The sequence below is a fragment of the Bidens hawaiensis genome, unplaced genomic scaffold, assembly GCF_021521415.1.
Source record: "Bidens hawaiensis isolate Kalapana, Puna unplaced genomic scaffold, B.hawaiensis_p1.1 tig00035194_1, whole genome shotgun sequence".
Classification (NCBI taxonomy): domain Eukaryota; kingdom Viridiplantae; phylum Streptophyta; class Magnoliopsida; order Asterales; family Asteraceae; genus Bidens; species Bidens hawaiensis.
This window is the reverse complement of record NW_027505359.1, coordinates 1-24,978: the sequence shown is the minus strand read 5'-3', so window position 1 is coordinate 24,978 and position 24,978 is coordinate 1. Positions and strand designations below refer to the sequence as shown.

The 24,978-nt window shown below is 41.2% G+C and overlaps 1 pseudogene across 1 annotated transcript; it reads left to right on the top strand.

Annotated features, from left to right (window-relative positions):
* Positions 1 to 23,972, top strand: LOC143612680 (putative serine/threonine-protein kinase PBL12; annotated as a pseudogene). The gene is made up of 3 exons (XR_013149982.1): positions 1 to 957; positions 21,559 to 21,674; positions 23,630 to 23,972. The product of XR_013149982.1 is annotated as a putative serine/threonine-protein kinase PBL12 (transcript).
* The last annotated feature ends 1,006 nt before the right edge of the window (positions 23,973 to 24,978 follow it).

Here is a 24,978-nt window from a genome sequence, read left to right as displayed (position 1 = left end):
TCAATCTTTCACTCCACGTGGCAAATGGTGGTTGCTTTTAAGCTTCTAGATCGTAGATATGGGCAAGGAGACCTTGAGTTCTTCAAAGAGATTATGATGCTTTCTACTTACAAGCATGAACATCTCATCTCCCTTCTCGGATTTTGCAACGAGGATGATGAGAAGATCCTTGTGTACGAGCATGCAGCTCATGGAAGTCTTGATCGCCATTTAAGTGCCACCTCTCTCACATGGAGTCAACGTTTGAAGATATGCCTTGCGACCGCAAGAGGAATAAGTTATCTTCATGATCCTAACGGGACACAACAAAGAGTTCTTCATCGAGATATCAAAAGCTCCAATGTCTTATTGGATGAAAATTGGAATGCTAAAGTTTCTGACTTCGGTTTGTCGAAAATAGGTCCTGCTAATCAGCACTACTCATTTCTTTTCTCCAACGTCGTAGGTACCCCTGGATAACTAGATCCTCAATATCTGGAGACGTATTGCCTCACAAAAGAATCAGACGTATACTCTTTTGGTGTGGTTTTATTTGAAGTGTTGTGTGGCAGATTATGCTATGAATATAGTGATGCTCGGTTTCATAGTTTAGTACCAATGTGGAAACAAAGCTACGAATTGAATAAGCTTGACCATATTATATTTCAAGAGTTGAAGCAACAAATGGATCCGAGCTCTTTGAAAACATTTTCAAATGTTGCATATCAGTGCTTGCAGAAAACTAATAAACAACGACCAACTATGGCTTGGGTCGTGGAAGAACTTGAGACTGCACTTGAAGTTCAAAAGACGCACGATGAGAGAATCAAGTATGAAGAAGTGATTGCTCTTGAAATTCAAGAGAGTAAAGACTATGAAAAGATTATTAAGAGTGCAACGCCTCCGCTAATCTATGGATCACAAGAGGAAATACACATGCTTATCTTGAAAGGGGTGCTCCTTAACATGGGAAAAACGGTATTTAGATCTATAATATCTATGAGGTTCTATTTTATATATATATATATATATATATATATATATATATATATATATATATATATATATATATATATATATATATATATATAGGGGTGGGTTAAAATAAAAAGAGATAGTTTTCTAGGAAGAGTAAGAATAGATCATAACCATTGAATCATGTTAATCAATGGTTGAGATTTAAATTTACTAAAAACCGACATAGTTTTCTAGAATTACTCTGTCACCTTTATAACCGACATAGTTTCCTAAAATTATTCTTTCACCATAGGTTTTAATGCCAAATGCCAAAAATCTATTGGTTCTTACCATTCTTAGGAAATTATTTATTCTTATTTGAACCCTTTTCTATATATATATATATATATATATATATATATATATATATATATATATATATATATATATATATATATATATATATATAGAAAATGGTTCAAATAAAAATAAGGAGTTTCCTAGAAATGGTAAGAACCAATAGATTTTTGACATATGGCAATATAACCTATGATGAAAGAATAATTCTAATAAACTATGTCGATTATAATTATGAAAGAGTAATTCTAGGAAACTATATCGGTTTTTGGTAATTTTAAATCTCAACTATTGATTAACATGATCCAATGGCTATGATTTATTTCTAGTCTTTCTAGGAAACTACTTGTTTTTAGGATAACCCTTCCCTATATATATATATATATATATATATATATATATCATGATAAAGTCTGATTTATAGAATGTTACTCATAGCTTGCACTATAATTAGACCAAAAACCTTTATGGCTTGTTTGGTTGGAGGATTTCAAGGGATTTGAAGGGAATTGGAATTTAAATTCCATTGCTTAACCTCTTTGGTTGGGTATGAAAAGGAATTGGAATTGGATTTACTTTCCAATCAAATTCATTATTTGATGGAATTTAGATTCCTTCCATATTGTAAAGGATTTCATGGGATTTCAAAGGAATGTTAAAAATTTACTTAAATAACCATAGCAAGAAGCAACCACTTCACCAACTACCACCACCATTTTCTCCGGCCACCACCAACACAATTCCGGCGAGTCTGAACTGTGACATCTGCCCCGATCCGACCCGACCCAGGTACCCGTTTCCCCGATCCGATCTCTTTCTTTTATGATTTAATATTTATTTATACTTATACTTTACTTTTAATAATAATAATATATTTTCCTTCCTTTTTCTTCTCTCTTTTCCTTCCCGCCGTCCCGTCCCTCTTCTTCTCTCTTTCCGCCTTCTTTTCCCTCTTGTTGCCATCCCGCCTCTTTCTCTCTCTTGTCGTTGTTCCGCCCTTAAGCCTTGAACCCCTAACTGTCCTTTGTTCCTTCCCGCCTAAGGTTGTCTGCGCAGCTCCACGCGCCAGACTCCTTACAAGGAAGCCTGCGCGAAGACCAGTTGTTCCTGCGATACGCGAGGCGAACTGTTCTCGCAGCGCGCTAAGAATTGTAGTTCTTCTCGCAGCGCGCTAAGAACGGAAGTTCTTCCCGCGACGCGCTAAGAATTGTAGTTCTTCTCGCAGCGCGCTAAGAATGGTAGTTCTTCCCGCGACGCGCTAAGGATTTTAGTTCTTCCCGCGGCGCGCTGTGGACTGTTCTCTGTCTGCCTTCGCCCTTGCGCGTGCGCTCGATGCCTTCTCGCGCTAAACCCTTTAAGTCTTCTGTTTAATCTAGCCGTTTACTTTTGTGATGTCTTATCTCCTGTGTTATTGACCCGACCTATCTTGTGTCTGAAAAGCCACTTTTGGCGCAGCATGCGCACCAACCCCATTGGTTGACAGAAAAAGTGACTGACATTATCTTTTGAGATCTGCTTTTTCCATGCTTGACCTGTACCTTTATCTGACCCTCCCATGCCTGTTTACTGTTACCTGTCAGCTTTTCCTTTGCCCCCTGCAGCTGCCATATCGTTTGATATCTTTTGCTTTTGGAATCTTTTGCTTTTTGGAGATCTTTTCCCCTTTTCTAGGGATTGTGTTCCCTAGGGTTTCCCTATAAATAATAATGCCATTTTCTTAACACTACACACACAAATACTTATTATCTTTCTCTTCCTTTGCTCCTTGCCGTTGTTCTTCCTCTGCCGTCTCCTCTCTCTTTGCCTTCGTCTTCTATCCTGTTCTGCCCTGCTTTTCCGGTAATATATATATTATATATAATAATTTACTTATTAATTATGCTAACTTATAATCAAGACTTAAATCAAATCATTAAAACAATAATCTTATTTATAGGTTAACTTGTGCTTGTTTAGAGTTGGTTCTTGCTTTATCTTACACCGCACCGTTTATCAAGTGAGTAATCTCGTACCTAATCCCTTTTTATTTTTAATGTTTTGGGATGTTCATGTGTTCATACAAACTTAGAGTCTTAAACTTATTTATGAACTTTAGTCGCGCAGTATCCCATGTGTTGAGGACGTAGACTTGGCTGTTTATTTGTATGTGTGGATCATTAACCGTCTTGTCGGTCTATTCCGCAGTTCTTATGGTACCATTAGATGAACACGGGAGAACTATCGTTTATGATTTTCTCTTTTGTTTACACTTGCACAGTCTTTCTTGTTTGTGAGCTCAATTGTGAGCACTGGCAGTCTATGAGTATGAATCTTAGAGTTGGTCCCGATCGGATTACACCCTTGTTGAAAACCAGACATACACATGTTGCGCGCAGATTTATTGTTATCTATGTATTGTATTAAACTTGATTTCTCACCAACACGCAAGTGTTTGACGTTTTATTTTAACACATGTTCAGGTTTGCTGTAGCTACATTTGGAGCTTGTGGACACGTAGGACGTTTTTACTTTTGGACCTAGATTAAAATGTATCAAGACAAGTTATTGTTGTTCGAATATTTTGCCTTATAATATATTGATTTATGTTATCTCGTGTTTACGTTGCGCGTGCGTGAATGAATATATTTATTAAATATTGACACCCAATAGTGTCACGAGTAATGAAACAATATGTGGCGCCCCGATGTATAATCCGCCTTTGGTCGGGGTGTTACAGATTGGTATCAGAGCTCGTTGACTTTAGGATAGGTGGTTAGACGTAACGGCCTAGAATACCTAAGAGTCCCTTCTCGCGCATGAGAGAAATCTCATGTTTGCGCGCTTATTGTTAATTACTCGTTATTTATAAATATGCTTGCGCAGACGCAGCGTATGGTTTTATGTTTTATTTCGCGATATTTCGATTTTTGCTGAATTTCGATTTTTATTGATTTTACTTACATATTCGTTTGTTGGGATTGAAAATCCGAAAAGTCATGGTGATACATGAATAGTTGATTTTCAATTTCCATTTACGATTATGTTCTGAGGTTGGAGACTTGAAAAGTCATGGTGATACATTAATTGTCAACCTCCAATACTCATTTTCTTGTATATTTTATATTGAGGATTGAAAAGTCATGGTGATACATGAATCGTCAATCTCCAATACTCGTTTACTAGTCATTTTAAATTGAGAATTCGGAAAGTCATGGTGATACATGAATTGTCGATTCTCGATTCGAATTTGTTATCTGTAATGAGTTTGCATTCAAATTCATGTTTTACTTTAACTGTTGATGGTATCTAACCCCGCGAAACCAAGCTTTATAAGATTATACTTTGCGCTAAGATATTAACAAAACTAAAACTTTTATAGAATGCCTCCGCTATCTCGCCGTCATCAGAGGAGAGAAGCCTCGCGCAGGCGTAGACAGCAACGTTCCCAGGAAATGGCCGCCGCAATAGCCCAAGCTTTGAGCCAAAACAATACCTCCGGTTACAACATTAAGTCCTTTAATGCGGGTAACCCTCCGAAATTCACAGGGCTTGAAGGAGCCACCGTGATGCTCCAGTGGCTTGAGAAAATAGAAAACACTTTCCTCCACACCCAATGCCCTCCAATCAGACGAACCCTATATGCTTCCAGTGTCCTGGAATCTAGAGCGCTTACATGGTGGAATGGAGTAGCTCATGCGCGTGGCGCAGAAGCTGCTTCTAGCATGACATGGGAGGAATTCAAGGAAATTCTGACGCGAGAATTCTGCCCTCCCAACGAAGTTAAGCGCCTGGAGGAGGAATTTTGGAATCTTAAGCAATACAGCGGTGAAGCGCGCGAGTACGCGACGCGCTTCCATGAACTAAGCCTGCTTGTCCCTCACCTTGTTACCCCTTCCCGCCGAGCCATAGAGAAATTCCTTGGGGGTCTCCCCATGGAAATTCAAGATTCTGTATGGGCCAGAATGTGACATCTGCCCCGATCCGACCCGACCCAGGTACCCGTTTCTCTGACCCGATCTCTTTCTTTTTTGATTTAATATTTATACTTATATTTTACTTTTAATAATAATATATATTTTCCTTCCCGCCTCTCTCTCTCTTTCTTTCCGCCGTCCCGTCCCTCTCCTTCTCTCTTTCCGCCTTCTTTTCCCTCTTGTCGCCGTCCCGCCCTTAAGCCTTGTTTCCCTCTTTTTCTTCTAACTCTTTGCTTGTCCTTTGTTCCTTCCCGCCTAAGGTTGTCTGCGCAGCTCCACGCGCCAGACCCCTTACAAGGAATCCTGCGTGAAGACCACCTGTTTCAGCGATACGCGAGACGAACTCTTCTCGCAGCGCGCTAAGAATTGTAATTCTTCTCGCAGCGCGCTAAGAACGGTAGTTCTTCCCGCGACGCGCTAAGGATTGTAGTTCTTCTCGCAGCGCGCTAAGAATCGTAGTTCATCCCTCGACGCGCGAAGAATTATAGTTCTTCCCGCGGCGCGCTAGGAATTTTAGTTCCTCCCGCGGCGCGCTAAGAAATGTGATTCTTCCCGCGGCGCGCTTAGAAATGTAGTTCTTTCCGCGACGCGTTAAGGTTGTTTCTGACTGCCTTCGCGCTCGCGCTCTCTTGACCTTCTGTGTCTGCCTTCGCGCTCCAGCCTTCTCGCGCTGAACCCTTTGAGTTTTCTTCTGTTTAATCTAGCCGTTGCTTTTGTGTTGTCTTATCTTTTGAGCTGTTGACCTAATCTGCTTTATGTCTGAAAAGTTACTTTCGGCGCAGCATGCGCACCAACCCCATTGGTTGGCAGAAAAAGTGACTGACATTATCTTTTGAGATCTGCTTTTTCCATGCTTGACCAGAACCTTTATCTGACCCGCCCATGCTTTTTACTGTTCCCTGTCAGCTTTATCTTGCCTCTGCAGCTGCCATATCTTTCCATATCTTTTGCTTTTGGATTCTTATGCTTTTTGATATCTTTTGCTTGATCCTGTTAAAGATCCTTTCCCCTTTTCTAGGGATTATGTCACATAGGGTTTTCCTATATATAATAGTAATATTTTCATAACACTACACACACAAAACACTTAATCTCTCCTGTTCTCTTGCCCCTTGCTCTCTCTGCCGTCTTCCTCTCTGCCTCCGTCTTCCTCCCTGTTCTGCCCTGCTTTTCCGGTAATATATATATATTATATATAATAATTTACTTATTAATTAGGCTAACTTATAATTAAGACTTAAATCAATTCATTAAAACAATAATCTTATTTATAGGTTAACTTGTGCTTGTTTAAAGTTGGTTCTTGCCTTATCTTACACCACATCGTTTATCAAGTGAGTAATCTCGTACCTAATCCCTTTTTGCTTTTAATGTTTTGGGATGTTCATGTGTTCATACAAACTTAGAGTCTTAAACTTGTTTATGAACTTTAGTCGCGCAGTATCCCATGTGTTGAGGATGTAGACTTGGCTGTTTATTTGTATGTGTGGATCATTAACCGTCTTGTCGGTCTATTCCGCAGTTCTCATGGTACCATTAGATGAACACGGGAGAACTATCGTTTATGATTTTCTCTTTTGTTTACACATGCACAGTTTGTCTTGTTTGTGAGCTCAATTGTGAGCACTGGCAGTCTTATGAATCTTAGAGTTGGTCCCGATCAGATTACACCCTTGTTGAAAACCAGACATACACATGTTGCGCGCAGATTTATTGTTATCTATTATTATCTATTAAACTTGATTTCTCACCAACACGCAAGTGTTTGACGTTTATTTTAACACATGTTCAGGTTTGCAGTAGCTGTTTTGGAGCTTGTGGACACGTAGGAAGTTTTCTTTATTTTGGACCTAGATTAAAATGTATCAAGACAAGTTATTGTTGTTCGAATATTTTGCCTTATAATATATTGATTTATGTTGATTTATATTATTTGTGTTTACCCTGCGCGTGCGCGAATGAATGTATTTATTAAATATTGACACCCAATAGTGTCACGAGTAATGAAACAATATGTGGCGCCCCGATGTATAATCCGCCTTTGGTCGGGGTGTTACAGATTGGTATCAGAGCTCGTTGACTTTAGGATAGGTGGTTAGACGTAACGACCTAGAATACCTAAGAGTCCCTTCTCGCGCATGAGAGAAATCTCATGTTTGCGCGCTTATTGTTAATTACTCGTTATTTATGAATATGCTCGCGCTTGCGCAGTATATGATTTTATGTTTTAGTTCGCGATATTTCGATTTTTGTTGAATTTCGATTTTTATTGATTTTTCTTACATATTCATTTGTTGGGTTTGAAAATCCGAAAAGTCATGGTGATACATGAATAGTTGATTTTCAATTTCCATTTACGATTATGTTCTGAGGTTGGAGACTTGAAAAGTCATGGTGATACATGAATTGTCAACTTCCAATACTCATTTTCTTGTGTATTTTATATTGAAGATTGAAAAGTCATGGTGATACATGAATCGTCAATCTCCAATACTCGTTTGCTCGTATATTTTAAATTGGGAATTCGGAAAGTCATGGTGATACATTAATTGTCGATTCTTGATTCGAATTTGTTACATTTATTAAGTCTGCATTTAGGGTCATTTATTTTACTTTAACTTTTGACAGTAACTGACTCCGTGAAACCAAGCTTTATAAAGTTATACTTTGCGATAAAACCAAGATATTAACTAAAATTAAAACTTTTATAGAATGCCTCCGCTATCTCGCCGATTTCAGAGAAGAGAAGCCTCGCGCATGCGTAGACAGCAACGTTCCCAGGAAATGGCCGCCGCAATAGCCCAAGCTTTGAGCCAAAACAATACCAACACCTCTAGTTATAACATTAAATCCTTTAACGCGGGTAACCCTCCAAAGTTCACAGGTCTTGAAGGAGCCACCGTGATGCTCCAGTGGCTTGAGAAAATAGAAAACACTTTCCTCCACACCCAATGCCCCTCAGACAGACGAACCCTGTATGCTTCCAGTGTCCTGGAATCTAGAGCGCTTACATGGTGGAATGGAGTAGCTCATGCGCGTGGCGCAGAGGCTGCTTCTAGCATGACATGGGAGGAATTCAAGGAAATTCTTACGCGAGAATTCTGCCCTCCCAACGAAGTTAAGCGCCTGGAGGAGGAATTTTGGAATCTTAAGCAATACAGCGGTGAAGCGCGCGAGTACGCGACGCGCTTCCATGAACTAAGCCTGCTTGTCCCTCACCTTGTTACCCCTTCCCGCCGAGCCATAGAGAAATTCCTTGGGGGTCTCCCCATGGAAATTCAAGATTCTGTATGGGCCAGAAACCCAGTTACCCTCTCTGACGCCATCGAGTTGACCGCTGTGCTCAGCGACAACCATGTCAGAGCAGGAACCCTGTTCCTGCGGGGATCTGAAAAGACCAAACTCACCAAGACTGTCCCTGAACCAACAGAAACCAAACCAGAACCCTCAAACCGTAACAACCTCAAGCGCAGGCGCAAGGCCTATGCGCTTACCAACCCGCCCATTGTCCAGCAACCCATTTACCAACCTCCAGTTTATGCGCCTAACCCACCGTCAGCCTACCCAACACCTCCTGTAGCCCATAACTATGCCTTAACCAATCCAGCACTCCCTGCCCCGCCAACTAAGAAACCTTACTCAGGAAACCACCCCTTTTGCCCAACCTGTAGATTTCACCACCCAACCCAAACCCCGTGTCGACTTTGTACCCGATGTGGCCGCGCTGGTCACCTTGCAGAAAACTGTAGAGTCCTTTTCGCCAATCCAATTGCGCCAACACCACCAGTCTACCCGCAGAACCCACAACCAACCTACCAAAACCCACGACCCAGATCGTGCTTTAACTGCGGTGATCCCAGTCATTTCCGGAACGCGTGCCCGAGACTACAAGTTCAGATTACGCAAGCGAATCCGGTGAACCAGATTTCGAACCAAGTGACGCGTGGACGAGCTTTTAACATAACCGCGCACCAAGCGCAAGCGAATAATGACGTAGTTAATGGTACATTTTTGCTTAACGGATTTTATGCTTCTGTACTTTTTGATACTGGCGCCGATCGAAGTTTTATTTCTCGCGCGTTTGAACAGAAGCTTGCGCGACCGCGCAGCGATTTAAAAGAAGATTTTTCAGTTGAATTGGCTAACGGTGAAACTGTTTTAATTAACTCAGTGATTAAAGATTGCACGCTTAACCTTAACGAAAACGATTTTCTGATCGACCTCATCCCCATGCCTCTTGGAAGCTTTGATGTTATTATTGGTATGGACTGGCTTACGCATAATCGCGCCGAAGTTATTTGCGCCAAGAAATTGATTCGCATACCTCGAGAAAATGGTGATCTTCATATCTACGGCGAAAAACCCTTCCGCGGTCTTAAGCTTATGTCTTGCGCCGAAGCCCAAAGACTCATGCGGAAGAAGTGTATTGCATTCTTAGCCCATGTGGTTAAACCTGCTGAAGAAAAGAAGCTTCGCGATATCCCTGTTGTGCGTGATTTCCCTGAAGTTTTTCCTGATGATCTTCCTGGTATCCCTCCCGCTCGTGAAGTCGAGTTTCGTATTGATCTTGTCCCTGGTGCTTCCCCCGTGGCTAAATCTCCTTACCGTCTTGCACCCGCTGAGATGCAAGAATTGGCCAGCCAACTTCAAGAGTTGACAGCTAAAGGATTCATCCGCCCTAGCTCTTCGCCCTGGGGTGCTCCGGTGTTGTTCGTTAAAAAGAAAGATGGATCGTTTCGCATGTGTATTGATTACCGCGAGTTGAACAAACTCACCATTAAAAACCGGTATCCCTTACCGCGTATTGACGACCTCTTTGATCAACTCCAAGGTGCCTCTTGTTTCTCGAAGATTGATCTCCGCTCTGGTTATCACCAGTTGCGCATCCGCGATGAAGATGTTCCGAAGACTGCTTTTCGAACTCGTTATGGCCATTTTGAATTCTTGGTCATGTCCTTCGGTTTAACCAACGCACCCGCCGTTTTCATGGATCTAATGAACCGAGTGTGTAGGCCTTTCTTGGATAAATTCGTGATTGTGTTTATCGATGATGTTCTGGTGTATTCTAAGACCAAGGCCGAGCATGAGCAACATCTCCGATTGGTATTGCAAAAGCTTAGAGCTGAGCAACTCTATGCTAAGCTTTCCAAGTGTGAATTCTGGTCTGATGAGGTACAGTTTCTTGGTCATGTTGTTAACAAGATGGGTATTCATGTCGACCCATCCAAAATTGAAGCAATCAAGAACTGGATTACGCCATCCTCTCCTTCTGAGATCCGTTCCTTTCTAGGCTTAGCTGGTTATTACCGGCGCTTCATTTCGAACTTCTCGAAGATCGCTTTGCCTTTAACAGCTCTAACGCACAAAGGTAAACCATATATTTGGGGCTCGAAGCAAGAAGAAGCCTTTCTAACGCTCAAGCGATTGTTGTGTGAAGCTCCTGTCCTTGCGCTAGCTGAGGGTAATGATGATTTTGTCGTGTATTGCGATGCATCCAACCAAGGTCTCGGTTGTGTTCTTATGCAACGAGGCAAGGTTATCGCTTACGCATCAAGGCAACTCAAGGTTCATGAAAAGAATTATACAACTCACGACCTCGAACTTGGTGCAGTTGTATTTGCCTTGAAGATCTGGAGACACTACCTTTATGGTACTAAGTGTATCCTTTACACTGACCATAAAAGCCTTCAGCATATCTTTGATCAAAAGGAACTTAACATGAGGCAACGCCGATGGAACGAACTCATCAGCGATTACGATTGTGAGATCCGGTATCATCCTGGTAAGGCTAATGTGGTAGCCGATGCGCTCAGCCGAAAACCCTACCAGCTTAACTGTATCTTGCCGCGCACCCAGCTTCACTTCGCGCCGATTCAAAGCAACCTTGAATCGCGTATTCGTGACGCGCAGCGCGCATCCATCAGTAATGGTAACCTTCGCGCCGAGTTAGCGTGTGGCGCGGAAGCGCATTTTGTGCCTAATCTGAGTGGAATTCTCTGCTATCTTAATCGCATCTGGATTCCCTTTGATGAGAATCTTCGCGCTGATATCCTGAGTGAAGCGCACAAATCTCGGTATTCTATTCATCCTGGCGCTGATAAGATGTACAAGGATTTGCGCATTACTTATTGGTGGCCCGGTATGAAGAAGGATATTGCTGTGTTCGTAGCTAGATGTCTGACTTGTTCTAAAGTGAAAGCTGAACACCAACGCCCATCTGGTTTGCTCGAACAACCAGAAATTCCTACGTGGAAATGGGAATGTGTAGCGATGGACTTTATTACCAAGTTACCTTTGACAGCAAGCAAACATGATAGCATTTGGGTAATAGTGGATCGTTTGACTAAGTCTGCTCACTTTCTGCCCATTCGTGAAAACTACCGTGTTGAGCAACTCGCGCAGCTTTATGTCAAGGAAATTGTCTGCCGCCATGGTACTCCTTTGAGCATCATATCCGATCGCGATGGCCGTTTTATATCCCGCTTTTGGAAATCTCTCCAATCTGCGCTAGGAACTCGCTTGGACATAAGTACGGCATATCATCCTCAGACTGACGGTCAGTCTGAGCGAACTATTCAAACTCTTGAGGATATGCTCCGATCTAGTGTTCTTGATTTTGGAGGTAATTGGGATTCGCACCTGCCTTTGATCGAGTTCTCTTATAATAACAGCTATCATTCCAGTATCGGTATGGCCCCATTTGAAGCACTTTACGGTCGTAAGTGCCGCTCCCCGATTTGTTGGAGCGAAGTGGGTGAAACTCAAATCACAGGACCCGAACTTGTTCAAGAGACAACCGATAAAATCGCCAAGATCCGTGATCATCTGCTGACTGCCAGAAGCCGACAGAAGAGTTACGCAGATCGTAGGCGAAAGCCTCTCGAATTTCAAGTTGGTGGTCTTGTTCTCCTCAAAGTGTCGCCCTGGAAAGGTGTTGTCCGCTTTGGGAAGAAAGGTAAGCTTGCTCCTCGTTATGTTGGTCCATTCAAGATTCTCGCGCGTGTAGGAAAAGTTGCCTACAGACTTGACCTGCCGCCCGCGCTCAGTAATGTGCATCCAACGTTCCATGTATCCAATCTCAAGAAGTGTTTAGCTGACGAGAACCTTCACATTCCACTTGATGAAGTTCAAGTTGATGAAACTATGCATTTCGTTGAGAAGCCTGTTGAGATTATGGATCGCGAGGTAAAGCAAACCAAGCGCAGTCGTATCCCTATCGTGAAAGTTCGTTGGGAGTCCAAGCGCGGAGCCGAGTTTACATGGGAAAGGGAAGATCAAATGAAGATCAAGTACCCGCACCTGTTCTCTGCGCAACCTACTTCGAGATAAATTTCGGGACGAAATTTCTTAAAGTAGGGGAGACTGTGACATCTGCCCCGATCCGACCCGACCCAGGTACCCGTTTCTCTGACCCGATCTCTTTCTTTTATGATTTAATATTTATACTTATATTTTACTTTTAATAATAATATATATTTTCCTTCCCGCCTCTCTCTCTCTTTCTTTCCGCCATCCCGTCCCTCTCCTTCTCTCTTTCCGCCTTCTTTTCCCTCTTGTCGCCGTCCCGCCCTTAAGCCTTGTTTCCCTCTTTTTCTTCTAACTCTTTGCTTGTCCTTTGTTCCTTCCCGCCTAAGGTTGTCTGCGCAGCTCCACGCGCCAGACCCCTTACAAGGAATCCTGCGTGAAGACCACCTGTTTCAGCGATACGCGAGACGAACTCTTCTCGCAGCGCGCTAAGAATTGTAATTCTTCTCGCAGCGCGCTAAGAACGGTAGTTCTTCCCGCGACGCGCTAAGGATTGTAGTTCTTCTCGCAGCACGCTAAGAATCGTAGTTCATCCCTCGACGCGCGAAGAATTATAGTTCTTCCCGCGGCGCGCTAGGAATTTTAGTTCCTCCCGCGGCGCGCTAAGAAATGTGATTCTTCCCGCGGCGCGCTTAGAAATGTAGTTCTTTCCGCGACGCGTTAAGGTTGTTTCTGACTGCCTTCGCGCTCGCGCTCTCTTGACCTTCTGTGTCTGCCTTCGCGCTCCAGCCTTCTCGCGCTGAACCCTTTGAGTTTTCTTCTGTTTAATCTAGCCGTTGCTTTTGTGTTGTCTTATCTTTTGAGCTGTTGACCTAATCTGCTTTATGTCTGAAAAGTTACTTTCGGCGCAGCATGCGCACCAACCCCATTGGTTGGCAGAAAAAGTGACTGACATTATCTTTTGAGATCTGCTTTTTCCATGCTTGACCAGAACCTTTATCTGACCCGCCCATGCTTTTTACTGTTCCCTGTCAGCTTTATCTTGCCTCTGCAGCTGCCATATCTTTCCATATCTTTTGCTTTTGGATTCTTATGCTTTTTGATATCTTTTGCTTGATCCTGTTAAAGATCCTTTCCCCTTTTCTAGGGATTATGTCTCCTAGGGTTTTCCTATATATAATAGTAATATTTTCATAACACTACACACACAAAACACTTAATCTCTCCTGTTCTCTTGCCCCTTGCTCTCTCTGCCGTCTTCCTCTCTGCCTCCGTCTTCCTCCCTGTTCTGCCCTGCTTTTCCGGTAATATATATATATTATATATAATAATTTACTTATTAATTAGGCTAACTTATAATTAAGACTTAAATCAATTCATTAAAACAATAATCTTATTTATAGGTTAACTTGTGCTTGTTTAAAGTTGGTTCTTGCCTTATCTTACACCACATCGTTTATCAAGTGAGTAATCTCGTACCTAATCCCTTTTTGCTTTTAATGTTTTGGGATGTTCATGTGTTCATACAAACTTAGAGTCTTAAACTTGTTTATGAACTTTAGTCGCGCAGTATCCCATGTGTTGAGGATGTAGACTTGGCTGTTTATTTGTATGTGTGGATCATTAACCGTCTTGTCGGTCTATTCCGCAGTTCTCATGGTACCATTAGATGAACACGGGAGAACTATCGTTTATGATTTTCTCTTTTGTTTACACATGCACAGTTTGTCTTGTTTGTGAGCTCAATTGTGAGCACTGGCAGTCTTATGAATCTTAGAGTTGGTCCCGATCAGATTACACCCTTGTTGAAAACCAGACATACACATGTTGCGCGCAGATTTATTGTTATCTATTATTATCTATTAAACTTGATTTCTCACCAACACGCAAGTGTTTGACGTTTATTTTAACACATGTTCAGGTTTGCAGTAGCTGTTTTGGAGCTTGTGGACACGTAGGAAGTTTTCTTTATTTTGGACCTAGATTAAAATGTATCAAGACAAGTTATTGTTGTTCGAATATTTTGCCTTATAATATATTGATTTATGTTGATTTATATTATTTGTGTTTACCCTGCGCGTGCGCGAATGAATGTATTTATTAAATATTGACACCCAATAGTGTCACGAGTAATGAAACAATATGTGGCGCCCCGATGTATAATCCGCCTTTGGTCGGGGTGTTACACAGAAACCCAGTTACCCTCTCTGACGCCATCGAATTGGCCGCTGTGCTCAGCGACAACCATGTCAGAGCAGGAACCCTGTTCCTGCGGGGAACTGAGAAGACCAAACCCACCAAAACTGTCCCTGAACCCGCAGAAACCAAACCAGAACCCTCAAACCATAACCAGAAACGTAGGCGCAGACAAGTCTACGCGCTTACCAGCCCGCCCATAGTCCAGCAACCCGCCTACCAACCTCTAGTATACGCGCCTAACCCACTGTCAGCCTACCCAACTCCCCCTGTAGTCCACAACTATGCCCTAACCAATCCCGCACTCCCTGCCCCGCCAACTAAGAAACCCTACACAGGAAACCACCCCTTTTGCCCAACCTGTAGACTCCACCACCCACCTCAAGTCCCATGTCGACTTTGTAACCGATGTGGCCGCGCTGGTCACCTTGCAGAAAACTGTAGAGTCCTTCCCGCCAATCCAATTGCGCCAACACCACCAGTCTACCCGCAAAACCCACAACCAATCTACCAAAACCCCCGACCCAGATCGTGCTTTAACTGCGGTGATCCCAGTCATTTCCGGAACGCGTGCCCGAGACTACAAGTTCAGATTACGCAAGCGAATCCGGTGAACCAGATTTCGATCCAAGTGATGCGTGGACGAGCTTTTAACATAACCGCGCACCAAGCGCAAGCGAATAATGACGTAGTTAATGGTACATTTTTTCTTAACGGATTTTATGCTTCTGTACTTTTTGATACTGGCGCCGATCGAAGTTTTATTTCTCGCGCGTTTGAGCAGAAGCTTGCGCGACCGCGCAACGATTTAAAAGAAAATTTTTCTGTTGAATTGGCTAATGGTGAAACTGTTTTAATTAACTCCGTGATTAAGGATTGCACGCTTAACCTTAACGAAAACGATTTTCTGATCGACCTCATCCCCATGCCTCTTGGAAGCTTTGATGTTATTATTGGTATGGACGGGCTCTCGAAGAATCGCGCCGAAGTTATTTGCGCCAAGAAGTTGATTCGCATTCCTCGAGAAAATGGTGATCTTCATATCTACGGCGAGAAACCCTCCAGTGGTCTTAAGCTTATGACTTGCGCCGAAGCCCGAAGGCTCATGCGGAAAAGGTGTATTGCATTCTTAGCCCATGTGGTTAAACCTGCTGAAGAAAAGAAGCTTCGCGATATCCCCGTTGTGCGTGATTTCCCTGAAGTTTTTCCTGATGATCTTCCTGGTATCCCTCCCGTTCGTGAAGTCGAGTTCCGTATTGATCTTGTCCCTGGTGCTTCCCCCGTAGCTAAATCTCCTTACCGTCTTGCGCCCGCTGAGATGCAAGAATTGGCAAGCCAACTTCAAGAGTTGACCGCTAAGGGATTCATTCGCCCTAGCTCTTCGCCCTGGGGTGCTCCGGTGTTGTTCGTTAAAAAGAAAGATGGTACGTTTCGCATGTGTATCGATTACCGCGAGTTGAACAAACTCACCATTAAGAACCGGTATCCCTTACCGCGTATTGACGACCTCTTTGATCAACTCCAAGGTGCCTCTTGTTTCTCCAAGATTGATCTCCGCTCTGGCTATCACCAGTTGCGCATCCGCGATGAGGATGTTCCGAAGACTGCTTTTCGAACTCGTTATGGCCATTTTGAATTCTTGGTCATGTCCTTCGGTTTAACCAACGCACCCGCCGTTTTCATGGATCTAATGAATCGGGTGTGTAGGCCTTTCTTGGATAAATTCGTGATTGTGTTTATCGATGACGTTCTGATTTATTCTAAGACCAAGGCCGAGCATGAGCAACATCTTCGGTTGGTATTGCAAAAGCTTAGAGCCGAGCAGCTCTTTGCCAAGCTCTCCAAGTGTGAATTCTGGTCGGATGAAGTACAGTTTCTTGGTCATGTTGTAAACAAGATGGGTATTCATGTCGACCCATCCAAGATTGAAGCAATCAAGAACTGGATTACGCCATCCACGCCTACCGAAATCCGTTCCTTTTTGGGCTTAGCTGGTTACTACCGGCGATTTATTTCGAACTTCTCAAAGATCGCATTGCCTTTAACAGCTCTAACGCACAAAGGTAAACCGTATATTTGGGGCTCGAAGCAAGAAGAAGCCTTTCTAACGCTCAAGCGTTTGTTGTGTGAAGCTCCTGTCCTTGCGTTACCTGAGGGTAATGATGATTTTGTCGTGTATTGCGATACCTCCAACCAAGGTCTCGGTTGTGTACTTATGCAACGAGGCAAGGTTATCGCTTACGCGTCAAGGCAACTTAAAATTCATGAAAAGAATTATACAACTCACGACCTCGAACTAGGCGCAGTTGTTCTTGCCTTGAAGATCTGGAGACACTACCTTTATGGTACTAAGTGTATCCTCTACACTGACCATAAAAGCCTTCAGCACATCTTTGATCAAAAGGAACTCAACATGAGGCAACGCCGATGGAACGAACTCATCAGCGATTACGATTGTGAGATCCGGTATCATCCTGGTAAGGCTAATGTGGTAGCCGATGCGCTCAGCCGAAAACCCAGCCAGCTTAACTGTATCTTGCCGCGCACGCAGCTTCACTTCGCGCCGATCCAAAGCAACCTTGAATCGCGCATTCGTGACGCGCAGCGCGCATCCATCAGTAATGGTAACCTTCGCGCCGAGTTAGCGTGTGGCGCGGAAGCTCATTTTGTTCCTAATCTGAGTGGAATTCTCTGCTATCTCAATCGCATCTGGATTCCCTTTGATGAGAATCTTCGCGCTGATATCCTGAGTGAAGCGCATAAATCTCGGTATTCTATTCATCCCGGCGCTGATAAAATGTACAAAGATTTGCGCATCACTTATTGGTGGCCCGGTATGAAAAAGGATATTGCTGTGTTCGTAGCTAAATGCCTGACTTGTTCTAAGGTAAAAGCTGAACACCAACGCCCATCTGGTTTGCTCGAACAACCAGAAATTCCTACGTGGAAATGGGAAGGTATAGCGATGGACTTTATTACCAAGTTACCTTTGACAGCAAGCAAACATGATAGCATTTGGGTAATAGTGGATCGTTTGACTAAGTCTGCTCACTTTCTGCCCATTCGTGAAAACTACCGTGTTGAGCAACTCGCGCAGCTTTATGTCAAGGAAATTGTCTGCCGCCATGGTACTCCTTTGAGCATCATATCCGATCGCGATGGCCGTTTTATATCTCGCTTTTGGAAATCTCTCCAATCTGCGCTAGGAACTCGCTTGGACATGAGTACGGCATATCATCCTCAGACTGACGGTCAGTCTGAGCGAACTATTCAAACTCTTGAGGATATGCTCTGATCTTGTGTTCTTGATTTTGGAGGTAATTGGGATTCGCACCTGCCTTTGATCGAGTTCTCTTATAATAACAGCTATCATTCCAGTATTGGTATGGCCCCATTTGAAGCACTTTACGGTCGTAAGTGCCGCTCCCCGATTTGTTGGAGCGAAGTGGGTGAAGCTCAAATCACAGGACCCGAACTTGTTCAAGAGACAACCGATAAAATCGCCAAGATCCGTGATCATCTGCTGACTGCCAGAAGCCGACAGAAGAGTTACGCAGATCGCAGGCGAAAGCCTCTCGAATTTCAAGTTGGTGATCTTGTTCTCCTCAAAGTGTCGCCTTGGAAAGGTGTTGTCCGCTTTGGGAAGAAAGGTAAGCTTGCTCCTCGTTATGTTGGTCCATTCAAGATTCTCGCGCGTGTGGGAAAAGTTGCCTACAGACTTGACCTGCCGCCCGCGCTCAGTAATGTGCATCCAACGTTCCATGTATCCAATCTCAAGAAGTGTTTAGCTGACGAGAACCTTCACATTCCACTTGATGAAGTTCAAGTTGATGAATCTATGCATTTCGTTGAGAAGCCTGTTGAGATTATGGATCGCGAGGTTAAGCAAACCAAGCGCAGTCGCATCCCTATCGTGAAAGTTCGCTGGGAGTCCAAGCGCGGAGCCGAGTTTACATGGGAAAGGGAAGATCAAATGAAGATCAAGTACCCGCACCTGTTCTCTGTGCAACCTACTTCGAGATAAATTTCGGGACGAAATTTCTTAAAGTAGGGGAGACTGTGGCATCTGCCCCGATCCGACCCGACCCAGGTACCCGTTTCCCCGATCCGATCTCTTTCTTTTATGATTTAATATTTATTTATACTTATACTTTACTTTTAATAATAATAATATATTTTCCTTCCTTTTTCTTCTCTCTTTTCCTTCCCGCCGTCCCGTCCCTCTTCTTCTCTCTTTCCGCCTTCTTTTCCCTCTTGTTGCCATCCCGCCTCTTTCTCTCTCTTGTCGTTGTTCCGCCCTTAAGCCTTGAACCCCTAACTGTCCTTTGTTCCTTCCCGCCTAAGGTTGTCTGCGCAGCTCCACGCGCCAGACTCCTTACAAGGAAGCCTGCGCGAAGACCAGTTGTTCCTGCGATACGCGAGGCGAACTGTTCTCGCAGCGCGCTAAGAATTGTAGTTCTTCTCGCAGCGCGCTAAGAACGGAAGTTCTTCCCGCGACGCGCTAAGAATTGTAGTTCTTCTCGCAGCGCGCTAAGAATGGTAGTTCTTCCCGCGACGCGCTAAGGATTTTAGTTCTTCCCGCGGCGCGCTGTGGACTGTTCTCTGTCTGCCTTCGCCCTTGCGCGTGCGCTCGATGCCTTCTCGCGCTAAACCCTTTAAGTCTTCTGTTTAATCTAGCCGTTTACTTTTGTGATGTCTTATCTCCTGTGTTATTGACCCGACCTATCTTGTGTCTGAAAAGCCACTTTTGGCGCAGCATGCGCACCAACCCCATTGGTTGACAGAAAAAGTGACTGACATTATCTTTTGAGATCTGCTTTTTCCATGCTTGACCTGTACCTTTATCTGACCCTCCCATGCCTGTTTACTGTTACCTGTCAGCTTTTCCTTTGCCCCCTGCAGCTGCCATATCTTTTGATATCTTTTGCTTTTGGAATCTTTTGCTTTTTGGAGATCTTTTCCCCTTTTCTAGGGATTGTGTTCCCTAGGGTTTCCCTATAAATAATAATGCCATTTTCTTAACACTACACACACAAATACTTATTATCTTTCTCTTCCTTTGCTCCTTGCCGTTGTTCTTCCTCTGCCGTCTCCTCTCTCTTTGCCTTCGTCTTCTATCCTGTTCTGCCCTGCTTTTCCGGTAATATATATATTATATATAATAATTTACTTATTAATTATGCTAACTTATAATCAAGACTTAAATCAAATCATTAAAACAATAATCTTATTTATAGGTTAACTTGTGCTTGTTTAGAGTTGGTTCTTGCTTTATCTTACACCGCACCGTTTATCAAGTGAGTAATCTCGTACCTAATCCCTTTTTATTTTTAATGTTTTGGGATGTTCATGTGTTCATACAAACTTAGAGTCTTAAACTTGTTTATGAACTTTAGTCGCGCAGTATCCCATGTGTTGAGGACGTAGACTTGGCTGTTTATTTGTATGTGTGGATCATTAACCGTCTTGTCGGTCTATTCCGCAGTTCTCATGGTACCATTAGATGAACACGGGAGAACTATCGTTTATGATTTTCTCTTTTGTTTACACTTGCACAGTCTTTCTTGTTTGTGAGCTCAATTGTGAGCACTGGCAGTCTATGAGTATGAATCTTAGAGTTGGTCCCGATCGGATTACACCCTTGTTGAAAACCAGACATACACATGTTGCGCGCAGATTTATTGTTATCTATGTATTGTATTAAACTTGATTTCTCACCAACACGCAAGTGTTTGACGTTTTATTTTAACACATGTTCAGGTTTGCTGTAGCTACATTTGGAGCTTGTGGACACGTAGGACGTTTTTACTTTTGGACCTAGATTAAAATGTATCAAGACAAGTTATTGTTGTTCGAATATTTTGCCTTATAATATATTGATTTATGTTATCTCGTGTTTACGTTGCGCGTGCGTGAATGAATATATTTATTAAATATTGACACCCAATAGTGTCACGAGTAATGAAACAATATGTGGCGCCCCGATGTATAATCCGCCTTTGGTCGGGGTGTTACATGAACCATGTTTTTCCGACTTGGAAACACCGGCTAAGCAGCGCTTTTTTCCGGCCTATCTAAACTTGCGTTTTCCGGCCAGATCTAAACCCACTTTTTCCGGCCATATCTAAAACCGCGTTTTCCGCCCAGATCTAAACCCGCATTTTCTGGCCAGATCTAAACCAACACACCCCGTTTTTTTCCCCTTAATCAGTTTTGATTGCTAGCGGTAGTCGGAGACGGTAGTTGACCGGCGTTGGTGAGTAACTGAGGGGCAGTGGTGGTGCCTGATGATTGTGACCGGTGGTGGTGGTCGGCAGATTGAAAGAGAAAGAGAGCTGATCTTTTTTTTGTTGGTGGTAAGGTTGGTTATATTTGTTTATTTGAAAGGGCAATTTTGTCTTTTTAAGTGCCTTCACATTTCAATTCCTTTAACAAATGCATAACCAAACAAGATATCAATTTTCAATGGAATTCATTAAATTCCAATTCCAATTCCAATTCCAATTCCATTTCCCATCCAAATTCCAATTCCAATTCCAATACAATCCACGAACCAAACGCACCCTTAAAGAATGTTAACAGTTAAAAATTGTTGATTGTTAACACAATTAGTAGAAAGTCTTTAGTAGAAACTTTATTCAGTTATGGGTGACGCGTAGTTCCTGAATAAAAAGTTTCAAGGCAGTGCAGTCACAGCTGACCATTTGCTACTAAAAAACAATTTGTGCTGATTAATGCTAGCATACTATTGAATATTACTGCATGTTTATTTCAGTTTGATGAATTGATACGTAAATTCAATTATACTAAAATGATCATAATAACACTAAATTCATCAACACAACTTAACCATTTTAGCTTCCATGGACAGTGGTTTTCATTAAACAAGCATGGAGAAAATTGTGAAATGATATCTGTAGAAGAATGTTTGACTCCTCTTTCATGTATGCATAACAAGGATCAATATTCACATGAATATAACTCAAGGTAATTTCATCTTCCTCCCATTTGATCGAGACTATATATATACATATATATGGGAGATTTCAATTAAAAACCCCTTTAAGTTTTAAGAACTCAAAAGAACTCAATGTAACGATTTTTTTTTAATTTTTTTACACATGCGTAATATATGTAAGTTACATACACGTAAAAAAATTACAGAATTTTTTACGCACCGAGTCGACTTTTTACACGTGTAACAGACGTAAAAGTTCGTGTAACCACTTACATATTTATTCTCTCTCTTACTTTGACTTTTTTGTCAGATTTGATCTCAACCACATATTCCAATCAATTTAATTAAATGTGTGGCCTAGAATTAAGTTCTTAAAACTCAACATGGTTCTCAAAATATCTCTCCCCTATATATATATATATATATAGTATAGAATGAAAACTCATTTGAGTTGTGAAGACCCGTGAAAACCCTATGTAACATCGTTTTTTTTTCGCACACGTAATATATGTTGTAGCATTTAATACAAAACATCGAAACACAAAAAAAAATTGTTTTGATATTTTTTAACATTTCTTTACTAATTTTTTTATATGTTTTCAGGAGAGAGAAAAAGTTATATTTATGTTTACATTTTTTATTAACTTTAATTGTGGACCACATGATTCAAACTTTAATTAAAAACATGTGGTTGGGAATGGGTTTCTAGAGTTTTCACAACTCAAGTTGGTTTTTATTTTAACCTAACCCTATATATATATATATATATATATATATATATATATATATATATATATATATATATATATATATATGGAAGATTTCAAATGAGAACCCCTTTGAGTTTTAAGAACTCGAAAGAACTCATTGTAATGGTTTTTTTTCGAACTTTTTTTACACATGCGTAATATATATAAGTTACATACACGTAAAAAAAATTACATAATTTTTTACGCACCGAGTCGACTTTTTACACATGTGTAACGAACGTAAAAGTTAGTGTAACCAATTATATCTTTATTCTCTCTCCTAGTTTGACTTTTTTGCCAGATTTAATCTCAACCACATATTCCATTTCATTTAATTAAATATATATAGGGAAGTATAAAATGAAAACACACTTGAGTTGTGAAAACCCGTGAAAACCCTATGTAACATCATTTTTTTTGTTTATATATAATATATATAGGGAGAGGATCAAGAGAAAACTCATCTTTAGGGAGAAAACTTAAAAACTCCTAAAGAATTATTTTTAATTAAATATAAAAAAATATTTTCAAATTTCCGTTTTTGATATTATTCTTATATTTTGGTCCCCTTCACTCGAAAAAAATAAAAAAAATTAAAAATTAAAAAAAACCCGCTGTAATGCACATACGTATTACTGTGCGAAACCGTTGTATTACACATGTGTATTACTATGTATTTTTAAATTCAATAGTGTTTAGTTGTATATATTCAATACTTGTGTATTGAATATGTCTAGTAGTGTTGTATTATATTGAAAAAAAAATAAAAGTCGATGTAGTGCACATGCGCGTTAATGTTGTATTACACATACGTACTAATGTGTAATCGATGTGCGTATTAGTCTTATATTGCATATATACAATAGTGTGTATCAAATATGTGCAATAGTGTTGTATACTATGTAATACAAACACTTTTGCATACAAGCAATGCACACCATTACACATGTGCAGTACACCGACGAGGTTACCGACAAGTTTTTTTTTTGGGAACCAATAACAAAATATAAGAATAATGGAAAAAACAGAAACTTCAAAAAAAAAAATTTTAAAAAAGTTAAAAATAGTTTTTAGGTGTTTTTAAGTTTTCTCTTTAAGAGGAGTTTTCAGTTTTCACTGGATCCCACCCCTAGGGGAGGGTTATAGTAAAAAGAAATAGTTTCCTAGGAAGACCAAGAATAAATCATAGCTATTGGATCATGTTTGTTGGTGTTTGTTGTTGTTTGTTGGTGCAGATTCGCATTTGGCAGCTATCTCGCATATAACAGGAAATTCAAGACACATGTCCGAACTCAATTCTTGTCACCAAAAACAGTCTATACAGTAAACCTGGTTTTCAAAATTATCAAAAAGAATCACCCTTTAAGCAAATGGTTACGAGTAGCACCTACGGTAGGGACAGATCCTTGGGTTTTGTACTTTGCAGAGCAAAGAGAAGATGGATGGTTGATGGCTAAACTGTATAAGTTTACTAGCGAAAGTAGAAATGCTGATCTTGAAACTATTTTTGAGAGCTTAGGGAGTTATGATTCTTCTGTGTTAGTGATAGATGGCATCCAGTTTCGGCCCATGGAGAAAGTAAGTAATTGTATTCATTCATTTACATGTATTTAAATAATTTTTTAATGAGAAAAGATTCAAACTTACCAAAGATGTTGCATAGGTGGACCATCAAGTGTAGGATGATCTGCAGAGAACTTTTTCTTTGGTAGTGGATTCCCAATCAAATATGATGAAGAGGTAAGTTTGATATGAATTAATTAATTAGTTTGCCAAAATTGAGAATGACATTGACCGCGGTATCTAATAAGTTCTACCTACTATAAATATAAATAGAATAGAAAAGATACAAAAAAAAATATTACTATAATCAAATGGGTATAAAAACTTATTAGATACCAGTGACCGCGGTATTTAATAAGTTCTACCTACTATCTATGGTTCAGTTATCGGTCTTTGATTAACTAAAGTCATGAGCCATTTGAATGTTTCTGTTCCAGCATCATGTATGGAGACGAACCATAACGTTTAACTCGAAAGGTTTTAGTGCAGCCTGTATAACCATCATTTGCGACAGGTGGAGATGGAAAATATGTGTCATGAATAGTTCCATGGCTGATTTTTATTTTTGACGTTTATTTTGCAACGGGTATTAAGATTGATATTTTTTATTTTGCATGTGACGAGTAGATTAGATTGTATTTGTTAGACTTGCACATGATTAAAGAAGTTAGTGATTTTTTCTGGGGCATAGATCTGTTTAACAAAAAAAAATTGCTATTTTCATTACATACACCCAAAATCAAATAAATTTATATATGGTGCTTCTTGCAGACAAAATCAAGGTTCATCAAAGTAGATGGCGATGGCACAAATGAACTGCTTTCAACTTGGCCCCGAATCTGAATAAGCACATCATGATTGACTCTTGCAGCTATCAGCGAGCAGATCTCAGCACCTGCTGACATGGTAAACCTTCATAGAAGCTGGTTATATAGGCTATGATTTATGAACTTTAATCATTTTCAGATCCAGATATTATCTAATGAGAAATTGAAATTGGTTTAACTTTTTTGTTTCAGTC